The sequence below is a fragment of the Phascolarctos cinereus genome, unplaced genomic scaffold (genome assembly GCF_003287225.1).
Source record: "Phascolarctos cinereus isolate Bilbo 61053 unplaced genomic scaffold, phaCin_HiC Scaffold_8;HRSCAF=390, whole genome shotgun sequence".
NCBI lineage: Eukaryota > Metazoa > Chordata > Mammalia > Diprotodontia > Phascolarctidae > Phascolarctos > Phascolarctos cinereus.
This window is the reverse complement of record NW_027556291.1, coordinates 44,841,460-44,863,727: the sequence shown is the minus strand read 5'-3', so window position 1 is coordinate 44,863,727 and position 22,268 is coordinate 44,841,460. Positions and strand designations below refer to the sequence as shown.

Sequence of the window (22,268 nt, the reverse complement as noted above, 5' to 3'; positions counted from 1 at the left end):
TCTTTAAATTACCAACAAAAAACACCAGCAGTAAGCGACAGAAAGAGAAATTCCATTCAAAATAAGGTAAAGGAAGGGAGGGCATTTATATGAAGTGTCTAGTACGTGCCAGGCACTGTGCTAAACACCTCACAACTATGATTCCATTTGACATCACAACCACCTTGTAAGGTAGATGCCATTTTATAGATGAGGAATACAAGGTAGATATTACATGACTTGCCCAGGGTCACACAAGCTACCACATGTCTGATGTTGGATTTGAACTCAAGTCTTCCTGGTTCCGGACCCATTGCTCTATCCACTGAACCACCTAGCTGTCTCAGGAAGTACAGAATGCCTAAAAAACTTGAGTCTACCTACAAAGACGCATATATAGGAACTCTATGACTACCACTAGAAAACATTCTTAAAAAAATAAAGAACTGTAAAAACATTTATTGTGTTGGCATGCTGGGACGTTATGAGTTCTGATTTGGATGTGTAGGTCTGGACCTCTGTAGAGAGACTGGGGTTACAGAAATAGATTTGCAATTTATTTCTTTAGACATGACACTTGGGGAATAGCATGGCAGAATAAAAAGGGTACTGGCTTTGGATTCAAAAGACCTGGGTTCAAATCTCACCTCTGATACTTACGATCTATGTGTCCTTAAACCTGTCTAGATGTCAGTTTCTTCGCCTGCAAAACGAAGATGATGGACTAGATGCCCTTTAAAGTCACTTCCAGCTCTAGCTCTATGATCCTATGTGTGACCTTGGATGCTAATATCTCCTCCCAGGGCCTCAGTGCCTTCCTTTTGTATTATGAGGGGAAGAGGGGGTAGGACTAGGTCCAACCTTCTACATCCTTGGGTGTGGCAGCCTTTTGACTGAGTTCAAGTTTTCCAGAACAAATCCTTTTATTAAGGGGATTTGTTCTGAGAAGTTGGATTCAGTCAAAGGGTCACACTTGAGGACCTAGAGGTTCACGTGTGGCCTCGAGGCGGCAGGTTCTCCACCCTTGGCATAGATCATCTCTAAAGTCTCTTATCACGTCCATCATAAAATTACCATCCCCTTTCCGCTCCCTTCTGAAAGACTATTTACTCATCTCCCCAGTTATAGGAATGACTCCCCTCATTAGCTGTAACCAGATATATTTTAACTTGTCTTCTAACAAGATTTAAAATGATAAAGAGCATCATTTAATGATCTTTATTTAAGATATTGATCCTAAAAGAACATTAAACCTAGGTTTTATTTTCTAAATTCTAGATCAATTAAATCCAATCAAATAAACATTTAGTAACAGCCTGAAATGTGCCAGGCCCTTTTTATGGGGATACAAAGATGAAATATTATACAGTCCATGCACATTCTACTGGGAGCAGAGGTATGATGTCTACACAGATAACTGTAATAAAAAGTAGACAGTGATCAGTAGAAAGATACTGTCCAAGTGCTCTGTGAAAAACTGAGCAGAGAAAGAACATTTTTAGCTGGGAGGGATCAGGGAAGGTTACACAGGCAAACTTTGAAGAACTAGAAGGAATCTGAAAAGCAGAGATAAGAAAGGTCCATGTTTTGGAAGAGAAGATACCTGAAGCCGCAGGAGCTGAACTGGTCATCAAGAGAATGAATGTGGAGAGAGAAAAGAAGAGGCCCTACGGCAGAACAGGGCCTAGATCAAGCTGCCTTTTCCTACATGGTTTTCTTGACTTCCAGAAAGTCACCAATTTCACTGTCTTCATTGCTTTTCTTTTTGCCTTCTGAAAGAGCCTCTTGGGTACCACTGAGAGAGTACTGGGGGAAGGGGAGGCAAGACGGCAGAATAATAGGAAGAAGTACAGCAAATGCTGCCCTCAAAATTCCTTCTAACAGATCTAGAAAATGCACCAGACCAAAGCCTGACAGGAAAATTCAAGAAAAAGTCAGAATGACTGGGGTATTTGTCCCACCTAGGTTATCAACACAGGGAGACAGAGGGATCCTTTATCACTGAGGCCAGAGTCTGACCAGGAGTGTGATATGAGGCACTCCAGCCCCAAAAGTGACTGGGCAACAGGCCTAAGGGGTGGGTCCAGACCCATATTGGGGCACCATGAGCAGAGCATGGGAACAGGTGTCAACTGGTAGCTTTGTCCCCCACTCTGCAGGTCTAGGTCACAGATCCAGGGCAGACTGAGAAGGGAACCTGCCCCAAGGGTGGTGTTCCAGCATAAGAAGCAGTCACAGAAGCAAGCAGCAGTGGGGTGGCTTGGACCCCAGGAGTGGAGTGGAATCTCAGTTCCAGCCTCCAGCCTGGGCTGAAGCCTGCAGAGGAATAATGCAGGCAGGGATCCCAGACCAAGGGGAAAGAAACCTCAAGTTCTGGCCCTCTGAACCAGCAGAGCTCCCCAGCTGGTGTAATGCTGGTGAAAAGGTGAGTTCAGAAGCAGTTTACTATTGCTCAGACTGAACAGAGAACAAGAATTTGCAGAGTTCAGACCATAAGGGCAACAATCAGACCACTGTGAGAGCACTGGAAACTTGTAAGTCCTCAGCCTGTCCCGAGATCCTAGAATAACACAGCACTCAATAGCCCAAGAAAGCAGGAATAGGACCAACCCAGACCTTCCCGTCAGAAGTACACAGAGCATAGCCCTCAAAGCTCATCAGGAAGTATGATGGGAAGAATAAACAAACAAAAAAAGAATCCCACCATATCAGGCTATTATGGTTATAGGGATGCTCAAGACCCAAATGCAGAAGAAGGTGACTCCAAAACATCTAGAAGCAAAGCCTCAAATAAAAACACAGCTTGGGCACAAATTTAACTGGAAATCCTAGAAGAGATGAAAGAAGAATTTAAAACGTTTTCATAAATGAAATGAGAGCATTTAACGAAAGAATTGGAAGCACTGAAAATCAGAATGAACCAGACAGAAGCCAATGATGCCATGAGGCAACAAAAAATATTAAAACAAAGTAAAAAAAAACTGAAAAAGCAGAAGACAAGTATAAGGTATCTTCAAGCAAAAACAACTCACCTGGAAAACAAACTGGAAAAAAAATTAAAAATCATTAGACTACCTGAACACCACGACCAAAACAAGAGCCCCTAGACAGCTTATTTCAAAAAAAATCTTAAAACTGCCCACATTGCTTAGAACCAGAGTAGACATAGAAAAAATCCTCCTGAAAGAAAGCACTAAATGAAAACTTCTAGGAACATCCTAATCAGGTCACAGCTATGATGTCATGAGCTTCCAAGTCTAAGGAAAAATACTTCAAGCAGTTGGAAATTGAGAATCTAATTATCAAGAGACCACAGAAGGAATCACACACGATTTAGCATCCACCACTATAAAGGAGGAGAAGAACTTGGAATGCAATCTTCCAGAAGGCAAAGATATAAGCTTTTAGCCAAGAAAACGGAATATAGTCCAACAGGGGAAAAAAAATGAAACTCTCATGAAATAGAGGATTTCCAAGCATTCCTGATGAAAAGACCAGAGCTGTGCAGAACTCTGAAATTCAAACAGAGGAGTTACGACAAACATAAAAAGGGAAACATGAATGAACAATCATAAGGGCCTAAACAAAGATACACTACTTATATTCAAATATGGGGACCTCTGAGACCTATCCTCATCAGGAGTCACAGAGGAAGTCTAATTAGACAGAAGGACCAGAGGTGATTGTGTTTTGTCATTTTAAAATTTTTTTCAAAATTAATTTATTTTTAATTTATGGGATAAAACGAGCATTTTCCTAACAGTTTAATTAAAAAAAAGATGATTGCACACGAAACTATAAATCTATTCTTTACAATTTGCTATTCCTTTTAAATATGTAATAAAGTTATCATGTAAATTTCCGTCCACCCCCCCCCCATCATGTCTTAATGGTATTAAGGGAAAGAAAATTCAGAGGAAGAGGAATACACTGTGAGGGGAAGGAAAATAATCAGGGTGTGCAAGGACACATCTACATAAGCAAGGAGGAAGGGATGGGAGGAGCAGCTGATCACTGAACCTAGCTGCCACATGAACTAGTTTTAAGTCACAGTCACACACACAGTCAGTCTCAGTCTCTCTCCCCACCCCCAATACAGAAATACATTTCACTCAACACATATTTTTCTTTTCTTTGGACACGGTAAATGCAGAAACCTGATTTGCTTAACTATACATGTTTAACAGAGGTTTTGGTCTTTTTCATTTTCAATTAGGGGAAGGGGGGGAGAGTTGAGGTGAAGTTTTGCTGATTTAAAAAAAAAAAAAGAGCCCACGATCTAGAGTCAGAGGACTGTGGCTAAATAAAATCTTACCTTTAGCCCTTACCACCTGTGTGCCATTCAACAACTGTCTTCAACTTCTGTGGTTTTGCATTTTCCTCATCTGTAAAATGAAGGTTGGACTAGATGGCTCTTAGGGTCCCTTTGAGCTTTATGCCTCCTCCCCCTTTGCCTTGACATATACTACCAGTCAGTTCAACATAACACATGGGTATTGGGTATGCAACAGCCTTTATTTCACCAAACTCAGGAAAATTTCTAGGATGCAAAATATAAAGAGGAGCCCACAGACAAAAACAGAACTATAAAGCCAAGTCAAGATGTTAATAAGCATTTAGGAAGTGCCTAACGTGCCAGTCACTGTGCTAAGCACAGAGGATACAAAGAAATACAAACAGCAGTCCCTGTTCTAAGGCATTCACCACCTAATGGGGCAGACAACACTCAAACAACTATGTACAAACTAGATATATACACTCAATAGAGGGAAGGCACTAGCAGTAAGGCTGAATTGGGAAAGGCTTTTTGCAAAAAGTTACTGGGACTTGAAGGAAGCTAGGGGAATGGGAGAGAGAAAGTTCCAGGCCTGGGGAAGCCAGAAAAAATACCTGGAGTTAGAGAATAAAAAGTCTCTATTAAAGAAAAATCAAGGAACCAGTGTCACTACATTGCAGAGAATGTAGAAGGAATAAGGTATATAAGAAGACTAGAGAGACAGGAAACGGCCAGGTTATAACAAGTTTTAAGAGCTGGAGAGGTTCTGGTAGCAGCCACTGACCAGGAAAAATCAGTGGGTGGGTGTGTGGGTCCTTCAGCAGCAAGGAGCTGGCTTCTGAGCTATGTGTAAGTAAGGACCCACCCATCAGGGCCCACCCAGCACTTTCTCCTGCCTCCCACGTGCTGGGGTGCTGCCATTTCCTACTCTGGAGCCTACAGAAGTGATGGACAGGCCCCTCAACCAGGCTATCAGCAGAGAAACAGATCGGTTATTAACACAGGGAAACACGAAGAGGCTGTCACGAAAAGGCAGCCACGTATGTTTCTGAAGCCATGAAGTTGATACAATCTGAGTAGGCTCAATTATCACTGGAATTCCAAAAGGATAGCTATATGAAACTTATCTAAGAGAGGCAGAAAAGGGCAAAGCAAGAAGAAAGGTGAAAAGCCCAGCAGAATCCTCCTCACCAGCTGACAACTTCAGAAGGTGGGTCAGATGGTCAAAGTGTGCCTGTGTCTCAGAAGTTTGGTTTTGCCCTCAAGAAGCCCTTGCCAGAAATGCCAAGATTCTTTGACAAGGACTCAGACACTCCATTTTTTCTCCTTCAGAAGAGCAAAGAGCCAAAAGAACCATTTCCTGGAGGCAAAGCCCCCAAAGACAACAAAACAATAATAGGAAGCAGGTGATCAAGATTTCGATCAGAAGCAACAGGCAGAGCTTCTTGTGGCCGACGCTGAAAGGTTAAAGAGAGAAAATTTAAGCAAGTCAAAGCTGAAAAGACCAAACCCCTGAAAAACTCCACTAGAGAAGCAATTTGACATAGATGTTGACTTTCAAAAAAAGTATGAATGATGGAGCCTGCTGCCACCTTCAGAGACTGCTCCAACCTCCTAAACCTGACAGAAGTTTGCAGTAAATAAGGGAAAGCCAAGGACATTCTCCAACCTTTTCCCTTTGGCCTTGCTATCCCCAGAGCTTGCTCTTCTGGAGCTTCCCAAGGATATTCTGAAGCATTTCTGAATAATTAAATGGAGGTCATAAGAGGTTAAAAGGTGGTAAAGGAGAGGAAGTTATAAAATTAGTACAGGAAAAAGGGAAAACCAGGAAGCTAGGGATGGTCTTGGTGGAGTATCACCTGATGGATACTGTTGGAGAAGAGGCATGGTGGTGGCTTAGAGGACTTGAAGGAAGCTAGGGAATGGGGCGGGGGGGGGGGGGGGGGGAAAGAAAGAGTTCCAGACCTGCGGGAGTCAAAAAAAAAGGAATGTCTTATTAAAGAAACAGCAAGGAATCCAGTGTCACTAGATTGCAGAGAATTCCTAGTGAGTAATTGACCAGAGCTGAGGATGTTGGAGGTGTCAAATGCTAACCACCTGGAGGGTCTGTTTCTCTTGATTCAAACCAAATGGTAAGTGGGAATAATTGTTTCAAGCAGCAGTTATTTTTCCTTTTCCTAACTTCAAGATTATGTTATTTAATTAATTTGTAATGCCATAAAGAATAATGCAAAATCTAATTACTACAGGAGCCCAAGGGTGGATTTGTATGATGTACTGACTGCATGCATTTTGTTATGCACAATTTATTAATTCAAATAAGGCATACCAGTTACAAGCCTTTTAAGATGAGCCTATATGTGTAACACCTTGCACTACTCCTAACATGGTGATAATCTCAGGATTATTAGGAGAAATGTTCAAATTTCTGCTTTAATAAGGAAGGAACCAGATTATCATGCATGGAAGTAATGCAAGTTGGCAGTATTTGATTGCAACAAATCAATAAAATAGTTTATTATTAAAAGGCCAGAGGATTTTATATTTGATTTTGGAGGTATATGGGAGCTAGTGGAATTTACTGAATAAGGGAGTGATATGGTCAGACCTGTACTCAAGAAGATCACTTTGACAGTAGGGTGGAGGATGGACTGGAGTGGGGAGAAACTTGAGGCAAAGAAATCAATCAGCAGGCTACTAAAATAATCCAGGTATGAGCTAATAAGGGCGTAAACCAGGGTAGTGACACAATCAGAAAGAAGAGAGCATATAAAAGGTGTTATGAAGACAGAAATGACAGGACTTAGCAATAGATTAGATGGGGTGTGAGAAAGCTTCAACGGTGACACCCAGGTTGCAAGTCTGGGTGACTGAAGAATGGGGGCGGTGTCTCAACAGCAAAAGGGAAGTTAGGAAGAGGGGAGGTTTTGAATAGAAAGACGATGAGCAGAGTTTTGGACTTGAGTTTTAGATGTCCAGTAGGTAGAGAAGCAAAACTGGGGATGAAGTGAGAGGTTAGGGCTAGATAAATACATCTGAAAACCACCAGCAGAGAGAAGATAATTGAACCCATGGAAGTTGAAGAGATCATCAAGTGAAACTGTATAGAGGGAGAAGAGAAAAGGGCCCAGGACAGAACACTTGGGGATACCCACAGTTAGCCAATGCAGATGGGGCAAAGGAGACTGAAGAGACAGGTAGGAAGAGAACCAGGAGATAGAAGTGTCACAGAAACCTAGAGAGAAAAGAGTGTCACTGAGAAAAAGGTGATGGATGAAGACCATTAGACTTGGCTATTAAGGAAGTGAAGGGCAAAGGGGGGAGAAATAAGTATTCATACAGCACCTACTATCATGTAGCAGAAATTGTGCTAAGCACTTTACAAATATCTCATTTGATTCTCAGAACAACCTGGTGAGTTAGGTGGTGTTGATATCCCCATTTTACAGTAGAAAAACTGAGGCAGAGGTTAAGTTACTTGCCCAAGGTTATGCAACTAGTAAGGGTCTGAGGCCAGATTTAAAATCTGATCTTCCTGACTCCAGGCCCAGGGCTCTATCCACTTTGTCTCCTAGTTACCGATCTATTAAGAGATCATCGGTAACTTTAATGAAAGAAGTTTCACTTGAATGATGAGACTGAACACTAGACTGCAGAGTTAGGAAGAGAACGAGAGGAAGGAAAGGAAGCAATAATTGTAGATCAAATTCTCAATATGTCTAACCACAGAAAGGAGGCAAGACGACTAGTGGGGATAGGTCTATCAAGTAAAGGTTTGGGGGTTTTTTTAGGCACTATTTTTCTTTTTTTAACACAAGAAAAAAATTTTAACTTTTTTCAGGTTTTCTACATGTAAGTATAAGACCCTTTTAATAAGAGATGAGCACCCCCCTCCCCCATAGCAGTCTCTGCCCACACTTAACCCCTTATGGAAAGAGGTTCAGTTGGAGGTAGCAATGCCGCCATTTTCTGGAGGCTCTAGACTCAGCAGAAGGCAGGGCATCTACAGAGGACAAGCAGCTTGTCCTTTCTGAGCAGTGTCCTGGGAGCTCAGGGCCACTGTGAGAAGTAAAGGTTTTTTGAGGATGGCTGAGATATGGGCATTTTTGTAGGCAGCAGAGAGAAGTAGACAGGAAGAGATTGAAGGTTATCAAGGGAGTAGGGATGATAGATGGGGCACCCTGCTGGAGAAGACAGGATATGGAATGGGATCACTCGTGAATACAGAGGGTTTTGTCTTGACGAGAAAGACCACATCTTCATTTGAGACGGGTGAAGGAGTAGATTGTTACCAAAGGCATCTGAGTGATGTAGGAAGAGGATGAGATAGGAAGGAGCAAATGGGATGCAATCTTTTCAGTGAGATATAAGGCAAGGTTCACTTCGGAGAGAGGGGGTGAATACAGACGATCAGACTCCTCCTAGAAAGTAAAGACATTGTCCTAGCTTCCTTCTCTCACTGGATCTACACTTTCCAAGTAACTCACAGAAAAAGCAAAGCAAGACAAGGCCAGGAGAACTCCTAGCTCTTCCTCCATGCTAAGTGCTTGGAAATACAAACATAAATAACAAAACAAGACAGTCCCTACCCTCAAGGTACAAAGGAGTTGGGAGAGTGAGGAGAGCAAGCTGAGGTAGTCCCGGAGACTCTGAAGCACAGCCAGGAGGAGACAAGCAGGGTTGGCAAGGTTCAGATTTACACAAAAGTAAACCAAAGAGTAAAAGTAGGTAACTAGCTTAATTAATCATGAGGCACCTTTTCCAAATTTATTTCCTGAATCCCCTGCCTGCAGTGGACTTTTTAAACAAATCTTCCTTCCCCTTTAGCCCTCCCCGTCCAATCAGTTGCCAGGGCTTATTCTACCTCCAAAACATCTCTCCCAACAGACCCCTTTCTTGATCCTAACAGACACCCCACCCTAGTTCATCATCATCATCATCCCTTCTCAACGCCAAACTATTGCAATCATCTCCTAAATGGTCTATACTGCCAGTCTGTATTTTCCTGAATCCATGCTGCACACCTCTGCAAAATCATACTCCTAAAATAAAGGTCTAAGCATGACACTCCCCTTCTCAAGTCTTTGGTGACCTCCTATGGCAATCCCCTCAGTCTGATATATGTAAGAGCCTATTGGGCAAATTACTAGAATATACTGTCTTCCCCTGCTCTTCACGTTCCTTCTCTTCCTCAGAGGCTCACCTCCCCCAGTGCAACCTTCCCTGAACCTTCCCAGCTGAAAATGTTTTCTTCTTCCTCAGTTTTCCTGGAGTCCTTGGACAAGATCATTCTCCTCTGCTCCCATCATTCCCCACCTGATATCACTTTGGTCCCCATAAATGACCTACCCCTTCAGCCCAGAGGCACACAACCTCCTTGAGGTGTCACTGCTGATCTTCCTGTACCCAGCACCAAGCACAGCATCTGGGACCTAGGAGACGCTCAAAGTTTTGTTCACTTGAGTTGCACTGCATACATCTGTGATACAGGAAAAAACACAGAGACACGGTCTGAAAGGCATTTCAGTTGCAGTACCGCAGATATTTACCAGAGCGCTTTCAGGAACTTGAAACACAGGTAGGTTGGGACAAGAAACTTGCAGGAAGACCTGGGCGCCTCCTTTCAGACGCACGCCTGAGCGCGCAGAGGAATAAACAGAAATGGAAGCAGGCGCGCGGCGTCTGCGTCACCAGCGCGCCCGCGGCGCAGCCGTGACGTCACCAGCGCGCCGGCCCAACCTCAGCAGCGGCCCGGCGAAGGGGGAGGGGGAGAGGCGCGCGCAGGGAGGGGTGCAGGACGGCGAAATTTTCCGGAAGCCGCCGATCTAGTAATTTTGAGATTTGGGGGCAAAATCGAGCGGTTTTGAGGGCGAAGCCTCGATCCGCGGGCCCGGGGCTGGTCGGGGGCAATATGGAGGAGGGGTGGACTCGGACCGATCTCGGAGTCCTAATGTCCGGTTTAGTAAATACTGACTCGAGGTGTATTTGGCCTTGACCTTCCTCTCTGGGGGCGGCGGGGCACAGCGGGAAGAGGACTAGGTGCCAGGAAGGCCTGGGTTCAAGCCCTTCCTCCCACACAGAATGGCCAAGTCATTTAACCTTTTCAGTGCTCCGGCTTACTTTTAAACCAGGGGCTCACAACCTTTTCTGTGTCTGGCAGGAGAGTGAAGCCTATGGCCTCCTTTCGCAGAATGTTTTTAAATACAAAGGATTACAAAACACAGAATAAAATACACAGGATTACATAGGAGGCCAATTATATTGGAAAATAATCGTCACAGTATTTTTTAAAAGGCAAGTTCATGTATACCAGGTTAAGAAACCTTGATCTAAGAAGATACTGACCTGCATTGGCAGAAGCTTACCCACCTCTTTGAAATCACAGGTCCGGTTCCTGGGTTTTCTTGTCAGTGGTGGCTTGAAGTGCTGCAAACCACAGTTAGATATTTGGTGATCAGCTCATTGTAAATAAGAGTTTTCAGTTTTCATAAGTGGGGGAAAAAACCAGTAATAACCACTGGAAGAAAAGACTGGACAAAAGATCCTAATGAGGAATGGTGATGGGGGGGAGGGGGAGTTGTAGGGTCCTTCAAACCAAAGATTCTAAAAACAAAAGGCAGCAAGCCAGAACGATTATTTATATTCATCTTCAAAATGAATTTTCCTTTAAATATCTGGCAAAAAACAAAAAAGGGAAGTGAAAATAGTGATTTTCTGAAGAGTAAGGCAACTGAGACTAGGGATTCTTAATCTGAGATTATACACCATTGGATCTATGGACAGATCTAAGGGGGCCAGTGATCTTAATTTTTAATATTTTGACAATAATTCCCTTTTTGAAAAATTAAATACCAGAAGTTCATTTAAAAAGATAATGTGGAAAATGTGAACATATAAAGTTTCTGAAAGCTATGGCTCAGTAGCAGTGTTTGAAGGGGAGAAAAACCATTTCCTTTCCTTAGTTAGCCAAGTGTCATTTTACCATCAGCACAAAAGTAAAAAGTTCTGTTACACCTACATAGTCAATTTATGAAATAGATCTACCTTCGGTCTGTTCCACAAAGTACCTCATTTAACGAGGTAGTTGTTGACAGTCAAGAAGTTAATTGAAATTAAATTTATCCAGCAAAGAAAGCAAAGATGACCCTCCCAAAAGGTCTTACAAAAATGTAAGAATCAATACCTTCCTAGAATCCAAATTTAGAGCCACTAGCTTTCTCTTCCAACGTTACCAGGAGGATGTGAAGGATAGGCCAAGGAACCTGAGCTCACTATAGATAGCAAGTGTTGATTTTTCTTTAGGGAGGTGACCTCTCCATCCCACTTATTTTTAAAACCAGGAACCATTAGCAGTTTTTACATATACTTGGACATGAGTTTGATGGTAATAATGGTACTAAAATTTTTACTATCAGACTGCAGGAAAAGAGTCATGATTATAGTTAAGACTTCTCTACATATATATAAACAACCTCGTACTGATGTGATATTGACATTCTGAATGTTTTTGAAAATAAGTTTTTATTACTGTATTTTTTAAAAAATTATTTTAAGCATTCTTTTCTTTTTAAATTTGAATTTCAAATTCTTTCTCTCTCCCTTCTTTCTACTCCATCCCCTACCCACTGAGAAGGCAGGCAATATAATATCTATTACACGTGAATCATGCAAAACATTTCCTTAGCCATACTGAAAAAAAAAGCAAGAAAAATAAAGAGAGAAAATTATACTTCAATCTGCACTCAGCGAGTTCATCAGTTCTCTCTCTGGAGGTGAAGCATTTTTTCATCATGAGTCCTTTGAAATTATCTGGGATCAGTGTATTGATCAGAGTAGCCAAGTCTTTCCCAGTTGGTTATCATTACAACATTACTGTTACTGTGCACAGTGATCTCCTGGTCCCCTCACTTCACTTTCTATCAGTTCATATAGGTCTTGCCATGTTTTTCTGAAACCATCCTCCTTGTCAGTTCTTATTAATATAATAATATTCCATCACAGTATTATGCCACAACTTGTTCAGCCATTCCCTAATTGATGGGCATCCCCTCAATTTCCAATTCTTTGCCACCACAGAAAGAGAAGCTATAAATATTTTGTACATATAGGTCCTTTTTCTTTGATCTCTGGGATACAGACCTTGTAGAGGTATTGCTAGGTCAAAGGGTAGTTCCAAATTGTTTTCCAGAATGATTGGAGTTTACTATTCTACCAACAATTCATTATTTTCCCTCATCCCCTCCAGCTTCTGTTATTTCTGATAGGTGTGAGGTGATACCTCAGAGTTGTTTTAAATTCCATTTTTCTAATCAATAGTGATTTAGAGCATTTTTTTCATATGACTATAGATAACTTTGATTTCTTCTTCTGAAAACTGCTTGTTGATATCCTTTGACCATTTATCAATTAGGAAAAGGCTTATTTTTATAAATTTAACTCTGTTCTATTCTCACTATATATTTGAGAAATAAGGCCTTTATCAGAGAAACTTGCTGTGAAAAATGTTATATTACTTCACTGTTTTTTTACATTACTACAGTTCTCCAATGTTTCTCTGTCTTCTCCCAGAGTCATCCCACGTAAAAGTATTCTTTAAAGATGAAAAAGGCATAACTGATCAATATCCAATACTCATGGAACTCCTACCTTTGTAAAGGGATAGGCTGGGAGTATCCTCTTGTATCTTTTCTCCTAAGTCATATTTGTTCTTTACAATCTTCACATTTAGAACTGACTGCTGCCTCGAAGCAACTTTCACTCTATAGTCCATTTGGGAGAGTAGGATCCATCCCAATCCTAGCTACTCCAGGTGTGAGAGTTGCGTATATAAGTTATAAGCTGGTTTTATGGTCTAGGAACAAGGGGAAGATAAAAGTTCTTAAGTGGTTAATAGATCATAGGAATTGATTTGGTAAAAAAAAAAAAAGTCATTCCTTCTCAGATCTTTAGTACAAACACTGGCTACCATCAGTCCAATGCTATCCACACTACAGGTGTCAAACTGAAGTGGAAATGGGGGGGGGCAGGCAGATGGACTTGGAAAACCACAATTTTGCATCATCTACATTGCATTTTTATTTATTTTGTTAAAAATTTCCCAATTACATGTTGATCTGGGGAGTTAGGCAGAGCCAGTTTGACACCTCTAATCTACAATGCAATCACATGGCACATTTATAATTAAACACCTGTGATTTTTGTAAACAAGGGAGGAAATACATTGGTAAAACCACCAGGACTTTTCTAATTTTCCCAAAATACATACCATATGCAAGCCCAGTTATTCCTTTGATCAAGGCCATGAAGAGGAAGAGATGAGCCAGCTATTACAATGTGTGCTCCTCTTTGTGTCCTTTTCTTCTTGAGTGCTTGCTTTCTCCCTTCGTAGTTTTTCTCATTCCTTCTTTCCCTGGGACTCATCCCAGAGTGAACATCACTACAATCTGCTTGAATTCAGAACATCCTCCATACTGGTGTTTCGGAACGGAGATTCTTCCAAATCAGTAGTCGGTGTAGTAGCAACTGAAACACCTTCTGTGGCATTGGCATTCTGGGCCACTAGGGTTGCTTCTCCTCTGCCACCACCTTGGGCTTCACCCTAATCTGCACCTGCTTCTCTATAAGAATGGCTTTGGCTCACACCTCATCTTCTTTTCTCTTTGATTTTCTTACCACAACCTGACAGTCTCCCTGCAGATATCAAGGAGGAATCTTCCAATACACTCGATTTCCTTTGGAATCTTATGTATTTTATCATATGCATTTAAATACATTCTGAGATGGGGCCTATTAGTTTCACCAGTCTCCTAACATGGTCTGTAACATCAATTAAGAACCCCAAATATAGAATGAAGTGGCTTCAGCCTAGCTCTGTCCTGGGCCATCTTCTCCCTCCCTTGGCATTCTCATCAGTTCTCAAGAGTTTATTTTCATACCTATAAAGACATATACCCACTAAATCTGGAGATCCAGCCTTAATCTCATTATGGGATCCTAGGTACAAAGAAAGACTAAAAACAAAACCAAAAAACCAGTCCCTGCTCTCTAGGAGCTCAGAGTCTAATGCAAGAAACAATATGCAAACAAGAGATAAGGAATTAACAAAGGAAAGGTCCTAGCACTAAGGGAGATTGGGAAAGCCTTCTTGTAGAAAGTGGGGTTTTAGCCGGGACTTGAAGAAAATCAGGGAAGCCAAGAGGTAGAAATGGGGAAGGAGAGCTTTCCAGGCATGGGAGACAGCCCATGAAAATGCCTGGAATCAGGAGATGGGAATATCTTGTGCAGAGAACAACAAAGAGTCCAACGTCACTGGACATTAGAATAAGGTGTAAAAAGACTGAAAAAGTAGGAGGCTAGGTTTTAGAGGGCTTTGAATGCCCTCCAATGACTGGAGGGGACAGGGAGCCACTGGAGTTTACTGAATAGAAGCATGATGTGGTCAGATCAGCACTTCAGAAAGATTCATTTTACAGCTAGGTGGAAGATGGATTGGGGTGGGGAGAAACTTGAATCAGGAAAACCAAGTAGCCAGCTATGGCAAGAATCTAGGTGTGAGGTGGCAAAGGCCTACACTAGGGTAGTGGTGAAGTCAGAGGAGAGAAGAAGGTGTAGGGGAGAGATGTTAAAGTAAAACAGGCTTTGTCAAGAGACTGGCTATGGAGGTTCAGCTTCTGGGAGCCAAGATGGCGGAGTAAGAAGTAAGTCACTCTCATCCTCCCTTATTAACCTCTGAAAGCCGAGAAACTACTGCCCTAGGAAAAACCCTGGAACAGCTGAACCAGAAGAAAGATGGGGTACAGCAGTCCAGTGCTCCAGGTAGCTTGAGGGATTAACAGGAAAGGACCCTCTTGCGCTGGGGGAAGGGGAGTAGTAAAGAATAGGAAGCATCCCACCAAGTTAGCAGAAAGCCCCAACTCAGCACACAAGGGGGAGATCCTGAAGCCCAGGTGGTGGAGCAGGCAAACACAAACACCAAGACCCCCAAGTGCCTCAGTAAGGGCAGGGGTACCAGTGGACCTGCTCAAAAAACCACCACATGCCTAGGTGTTCTATGGCAGCCAAGTCTCCCAGTGCCTCAGCAAAACTCTGGGAAGCACTCCAAGAGGGAAAGCCCCAGGCAAAGAAAACATCCCAAAGCAGCAAAACTTCCATCTGAAAGGAGCCTAACAAAGTGAAAGGAAGGAAAGGCTCAGGTGAGCAGGCAGCCCCCTGGGGCCAGACTCCCCACCCCTACCCCTAGAGTTCCAGTGTTGTTGATTCCAGCTCAACACCAGGTAAGCTGCCAGAACCCTACAGCCTCCAACCGCCAGCACTGGAGGCCCCAGCACACAAAGCCATCACCCAGGCCCTAGGCTCCCAACACAAGAAGTATCCATAGTTCTTTCTTTGGATGTGGACAGCATTTTCCATCACAAGGCCTTTGGAGATGTCTTAGATCCTTGCATTGCTGAGAAGGGTTAAGTCTATCAGTATTAGTCACTGCACAACGTGGCTGTTATTGGGTACAACATTCTCTTGGTTCTGTTCACTTCACTCAGCATCAGACCATACAAGTCTTTCCAGGTTTTTCTGAGGTCAGCCTGATCATCGTTTCTTACAGCACAATAGTATTCCATTACATTCATATACCACAACTTGCTCAGCCATTCCCCAATACATGGGCATCCTCTCAATTTCCAATTCTTAGCCACCACAAAAAGAGCTGCTATGAATATTTTTGTACATGTGGGTCCTTTTCCCATTTGTATGATCTCTTTGGGACACAACCCTAAAAAGTGGTATTGCTGGGTCAAAGGGTATGCACATTTTTATAGCCCTTTGGGCATAGTTCCAAATTGTTCTCCAAAATGGTTGAATCAGCTCACAACTCTCCCAACAATGCATTAGTGTTCCAATTTTCCCACATCTTCTCCAACATTTATCATTTTCCTGTTTTGTCATGTTGACCAATCTGATAGGTGTGATGTGGTACCTCAGAGTTGTTTTGATTTGCACTTCTCTAATCAGTAGTGATTTAGAGCATTTTTTCATATGACTATAGATGGCTTTAATTTCTTCATCTGAGAACTGCCTGTTCTTATCCTTTCGCCATTTATCAATTAGGGAATGGCTTGTAGTCTTATAAATTTGTCTTAATTCTCTATATATTTTAGAAATGAGGCCTTTATCAAAAGAGACTGGTTGTAAAATTTTCTTTGCCAATTTTCTACCTTCCTTCTAATCTTAGTTGCATTGGCTTTGTTTGTGCAAAAACTTTTCAATTTAATGTAATCAAAATTGTCCATTTTGCTTTTCATAATGTTCTCTATCTCCTGTTTGGTCATGAATTCTTCTGTTCTCCATAGATCTGATAGGTACACTATTCCTTGCTCTCCCACTTTGCTTACAGTATCAGCCTTTATAGCTAAATCATGAACCCATTTTGACTTTATTTTGGTATATGGTGTGAGATTTTGGTCTGTGTCTAGTTTCTGCCATACTCTTTTCCAGTTTTCCCAGTTTTTTTTTTCAAAGAGTAGGTTCTTATCCCAGAAGCTGGGGTCTTTGAATTTATCAAATAATAGATTACTATAGTCACTGACTACTGTGTCTTGCATATTTAACCCATCCCACTGATCCACTACTCTATTTCTTAGCCAGTACCAAGCAGTTTTGATGACTGCTGCTTCATAATACAATTTAAGATCTGGAAAAGCTAGGCCACCTTCCCCTGCATTTCTTTTCATTAGTTCCCTTGATATCCTGGACCTTTTGTTCTTCCAAATGAATCTTGTTATTTTTCTAACTCTATAAAATAATTTTTTGGTAGTTTGATTGGTATGGCACCGAATAAGTAAATTAACTTAGGTAGAATTGTCATTTTTATTGTATTAGCTCTGCCTACCCCTGAGCAACTGATGTTTTTCCACTTACTTAGATCTGATTTTATTTGTGTGAAAAGTGCTTTGTAATTGTGTTCATAGAGTTCCTGGGTTTGTTTCGGGAGGTAGACTCCTAAATATTTTATAATGTCTACAGTAAGTTTAAATGGGATTTCTCTTTCTATCTCTTGCTGTTGGGCTTTGTTGGTATATATAGAAATGCTGATGATTTATGTGGGTTTATTTTATAGCCTGCAACTTTGCTAAAGTTGTTTATTATTTCAAGTAGTTTTTTACTTGATTCTCTAGGATTCTCTAAGTATATCATCATGTCATCTGCAAAGAGTGATAGCTTTGTTTCTTCTTTGCCTATTCTAATACCTTCAATTTCTTTTTCTTCTCTTATTGCTAAAGCTAATGTTTCCAGTATGATATTGAATAACAGTGGTGATAATGGACATCCTTGTTTCACCCCCAATCTTACTGGAAATGCTTCTAGTTTGTCCCCATTACATATTATGCTTGCTAAAGATTTTAGATAAATGTTATTTATTACTTTAAGGAAGACTCCATTTATACCTATGCTTTCTAGTGTTTTTAGTAGGAATGGGTGTTGTATTTTGTCAAAAGCTTTTTCTGCATCTATTGAGATGATCATGTGGTTTCTGTTAGTTTTGTTGTTGATATGATCAATTATGCTGATAGTTTTCCTAATACTGAACCAGCCCTGCATTCCTGGTATAAATCCTACCTGGTCATAGTGTATTATTCTTGTGATAAGTTGCTGTAATCCACTTGCTAGTATTTTGTTTAAAATTTTTGCATCTATATTCATTAGCGAAATTGGTCTATAATTTTCTTTCTCTGCTCTGACTCTTCCCGGTTTAGGTATCGGTATTATATTTGTATCATAAAAAGAATTTGGTTAGACTCCTTCTTCACCTATTTTCCCAACTAGTCTATATAGTATTGGAATTGTTTTTTAAATGTTTGATAGAATTCACATATAGAGCCATCTGGCCCAGGAGATTTTTTCCTAGGGAGTTCATCAATGGCTTGTTCAATTTCTTTTTCTGAGATGGGGTTATTTAAGTATTTCACTTCCTCTTCCATTAATCTGGGCAGTTTATATTTTTGTAAATATGTATCCATTTCAGTAAGATTGTCAAATTTTTTGGCATATAGTTGGGCAAAATAATTCCTGATTATTATTTTAATGTCTTCTTCCTTGGTGGTAGCTTCACCCTTTTCATTCTTGATACTAGTAATTTGGTTTTCTTCTTTCTTTTTTTGAATTAAATTAACCAAAGGTTTATCTATTTTATTGGTTTTTTTTATAAAACCATCTGAGTTTTATTTATTAGTTCAATAGTTTTCTTAATTTCAATTTTATTAATTTTTCATTTAGTTTTCAATATTTCTAATTTGGTGTTTAATTGAGGATTTTTAATTTGTTCTTTTTCTAGTTTTTTTAGTTGTATGCCCAATTCATTGATCTCCTCTTTTTCTATTTTATTTATGTAAGCATTTAGAGATATAAAACTTCCCCTAAGAACTGCTTTTGCTGCATCCCATAAGTTTTGGTATGTTGTCTCATTATTGTCATTCTCTTGAATGAAATTATTGATTGTTTCTATGATTTGTTGTTTGACCCAATCATTTTTTAGGATTAGATTATTTAGTTTCCAATTACTTTTTAGTCTATCTTTTCATGGCCCTTTATTACATATAATTTTTACTGCATCATGATCTGAAAAGGATGCATTTAATATTTCTGCCTCTCTACATTGGATTGTGAGGTTTTTATGCCCCACCTAAGCTAATTTACTTATTCAGTGCCATACCAATCAAACTACCAAAAAATATTTTATAGAGCTAGAAAAAATAATAACAAGACTCATTTGGAATAACAAAAGGTCCAGAATATCGAGGGAACTAACAAAAAGGAATGCAGGGGAAGGTGGCCTAGCAATTCCAGATCTTTTTTTTTTAATTTATTTATTTTTAGTTTTCAATATTTACTTCCACAAAATTTTGAGTTCTACATTGTCACCCTATCTCCCCCCCCACCCCAAGATAGCATGCATTCTGAATAACCCTTCCCCCAGTCTGCCCTCCCTTCCATCTCTCCCTCCCTTCTCTTATCCCCTTCCCCTTCTACTTTCCTGTAGGGCAGGACAGATTTCTATACCCCATTTCCTACATTTCTTAGTTCCCAGCTGCATGTGAAAACACATTTTTTTATTAAACAGGTGTTTTTAAAACTTTGGGTTCCAAATTTTCTCCCTTCCTCCCTCCCCACCCACCCTCATTGAAAAGGCAAGCAACTCAATATAGGCTATAGTGTGCAGTTATGCAAACCACTTCCACAGTACTCATGTTGTGAAAAACTAACTCTATTTCCCTTGATCCTATCCCACCCCCCCGTTTATTCTATTCTTTCTTTTGATCCTGTCCCTCCTCAGAAGTGTTTGCTTCTGATTATCCCCTCCCCTAATCTACACTACTCTCTATCATTTCCCTGCTCTCTTGTCCCCTTCTCCCCCTATATTCCTGTAGGGTAAGACAGATTTCCATGCCCAATTGAGTGTGTATGTTATTCCCTCCTTAAGCCAAATCCTATGAGAATAAGATTCACTCATTCCCTCTCACCTTTCCCTGTTTCCCCTCCACTGGAAGAGCCTTTTCTTGTTTGTTTCATGTGAGATAATTTACCCCATTCTACCTCTCCCTTTCTCCTTCTCTCATTATGATCCTCTCTTACTCCTTAATTTTGTTTTCCAGATATCACCCCTTCATTGTCAACTCACCCTGCGCCCTCTATCTATCTATATTTATATCTATATATATGTACATATAATTTTTTTCCCTCCCACTACCCTAATACTGACAAAGGACTCATGAGTTACAAATATCATCTTTCCATGCAGGAATGTAAACAGTTCAACCTTAATAAGTCTCTTACGATTTCACTTTCCTGTTTATCTCTTCATGTTTCACTTGAGTCTTGTATTTGAAAGTCAATTTTCTATTCAGCTCTAGTCTTTTCATCAAGAATGCTTGAAAGCCCCTTATTTCACTGAATGACCATTTTTTCCCCTGAAGGATTATACTCAGTTTTGCTGGGTAGGTGATTCTTGGTTGTAATCCTGTCTCCTTTGCCCTCTGGAATATTATATTCCATGCCTTGCGGTTCCTTAATGTAGAAACTGCTAAATCTTTTGTTATCCTGATTGTGTTTCCACAATACTTGAATTGTTTCTTTCTGGCTGTTTGCAATATTTTCTCCTTGACCTGGAAATTCTGGAATTTGGCTACAATATTCCTAGGAGTTTTCCTTTGGGGATCTCTTTCAGGAGGTGATCAGTGAAATCTTTCAATTTCTATTTTTCCCTCCAGTTCTAAAATATCGGGGCAGTTTTCCTTGATAATTTCTTGAAAGATGATGTCTAGGCTCTTTTTTTGATCATGGCTTTCAGATAGTCTAATAATTTTTAAATTCTCTCTCCTGGATCTATTTTCCAGGTCAGTTGTTTTTCCAGTGAGATATTTCACGTTCTCTTCTATTTTTTTACTCTTTTGGATTAGTTTTACAGTGCCTTTATTTCTCATAAAGTCACTAGCTTCCATTTGCTCTACTCTAATTTTTAAGGAAGTATTTTCTTCAGTAAGCTTTTGGACTTCCTTTTCCATTTGGCCAATTTTGCTTTTTAGGGCATTCTTCTCCTCATTGGCTTTTTGGACCTCTTTTGCCATTTGGGTTAGGCTATTTTTTAAGGTGTCATTTTCTTCAGTATTTTTTGGGGTCTCCTTTAGCAAGCTGTTGACTTGTTTTTCATGATTTTCTTGTATCACTCTCATTTCTCTTCCCAGTTTTTCCTCTGCTTCTCTTACTTGCTTCTCAAAATTCTTTTGAGCTCTTCCCAGGCCTGGGACCAATTCATATTTTTCTTGGAGGCTTTGGATATGGGAGCTTTGGCTTTGTTGTCTTCTTCTGGTTGTATGTTTTGATCTTCTTTTTCACCAAAGTAAGATAATATAGTCTGACTCTTTTTGCACTGCTTGCTCATGATCCCAGCCAATTACTTGAGTTATAAACTCTTTGTTAAGGTAGGGGTCTGTTTCCAGTGTGGAGGATGTACTGTCCCAAGCTTCGGGGGTTTTGTGCAGCTGTTTTCAGAGATACTTCTAGGGACCTGTAAATTTTCCATTCTTCCAAGGTGGCATGATAAGGGTTGAGGTGTTTACTCTTTTGCTGGCCTGTGCTCTGGTCTTTGAGTGACCAGCCACAGGCAGTCTTTTCTCTCTTGGAACTGTGAGGAGGATTTGCTCTCCACAGCCACTGAAAGCTCCACCGTGCCAGTGCTCCTCCTCGTCCCAGGACTACCACCCAGGACTGTGACCTAGATCCAAGCATGGGCAAAGCAAGAGAATCCTGCCTCAGCAAAGAGATCCCTGCAATCCCCCTCTGATCAGCCACTTGATTGCCCCTCAGTCTGTGGGCCAGAAGCTCAGGAGGCAGCCGCCGCCCCAGGGCCAAGCTTGGGGAATGAAGCTGAGACCCCACGCTCCTCTCTCACTACAGACACAGACTTTTCCCACTGACCTTCTGAGTTGTCTTTGGCGTTCCTGGAATGAGAAGTCTGGAAACCGCCACAGCTGTCCGCGATTCAGTCCTCTGAGGCCTGTTCCAGGTTTGCTGCAGCCTGTGTGCCCACACCAAACTGAGCTCCTCTCCCAGCCTGGCGAGATATACTTTCCGATCAACCATCCAGGTTGTCTTGGGCTGGAAATTTGTTTCACTCTCTCTCTTTTTGTGGGTTCTGCTACTTTAGAATTGTTTAGAGCCATTTTTTATAGGTATTTGGAGGGGTTTGGGGGAGAGCTCAAGCAAGTCAGAATAGATGAAGCCAACCTGGATGGTTGATCGGAAAGTATATCTCGCCAGGCTGGGAGAGGAGCTCAGTTTGGTGTGGGCACACAGGCTGCAGCAAACCTGGAACAGGCCTCAGAGGACTGAATCGCGGACAGCTGTGGCGGTTTCCAGACTTCTCATTCCAGGAACGCCAAAGACAACTCAGAAGGTCAGTGGGAAAAGTCTGTGTCTGTAGTGAGAGAGGAGCGTGGGGTCTCAGCTTCATTCCCCAAGCTTG

General features: G+C 41.1%; 1 long non-coding RNA gene across 1 annotated transcript in view; it reads right to left on the bottom strand.

The window, feature by feature from the left end:
* LOC110196547 (uncharacterized) overlaps positions 1-17,281 on the bottom strand; it is a 38,239-nt gene extending 20,958 nt beyond the window's left edge. The window contains exons 1-5 of the long non-coding RNA XR_002321258.2: positions 13,521-17,281; positions 12,902-13,106; positions 10,625-10,681; positions 9,605-9,734; positions 4,295-4,364 (exon numbers count right to left, since the gene is read on the bottom strand). This is a non-coding gene — a long non-coding RNA (uncharacterized LOC110196547). The remainder of the gene's footprint in view (positions 1-4,294; positions 4,365-9,604; positions 9,735-10,624; positions 10,682-12,901; positions 13,107-13,520) is intronic.
* Between the last annotated feature and the right edge of the window lie 4,987 nt (positions 17,282-22,268).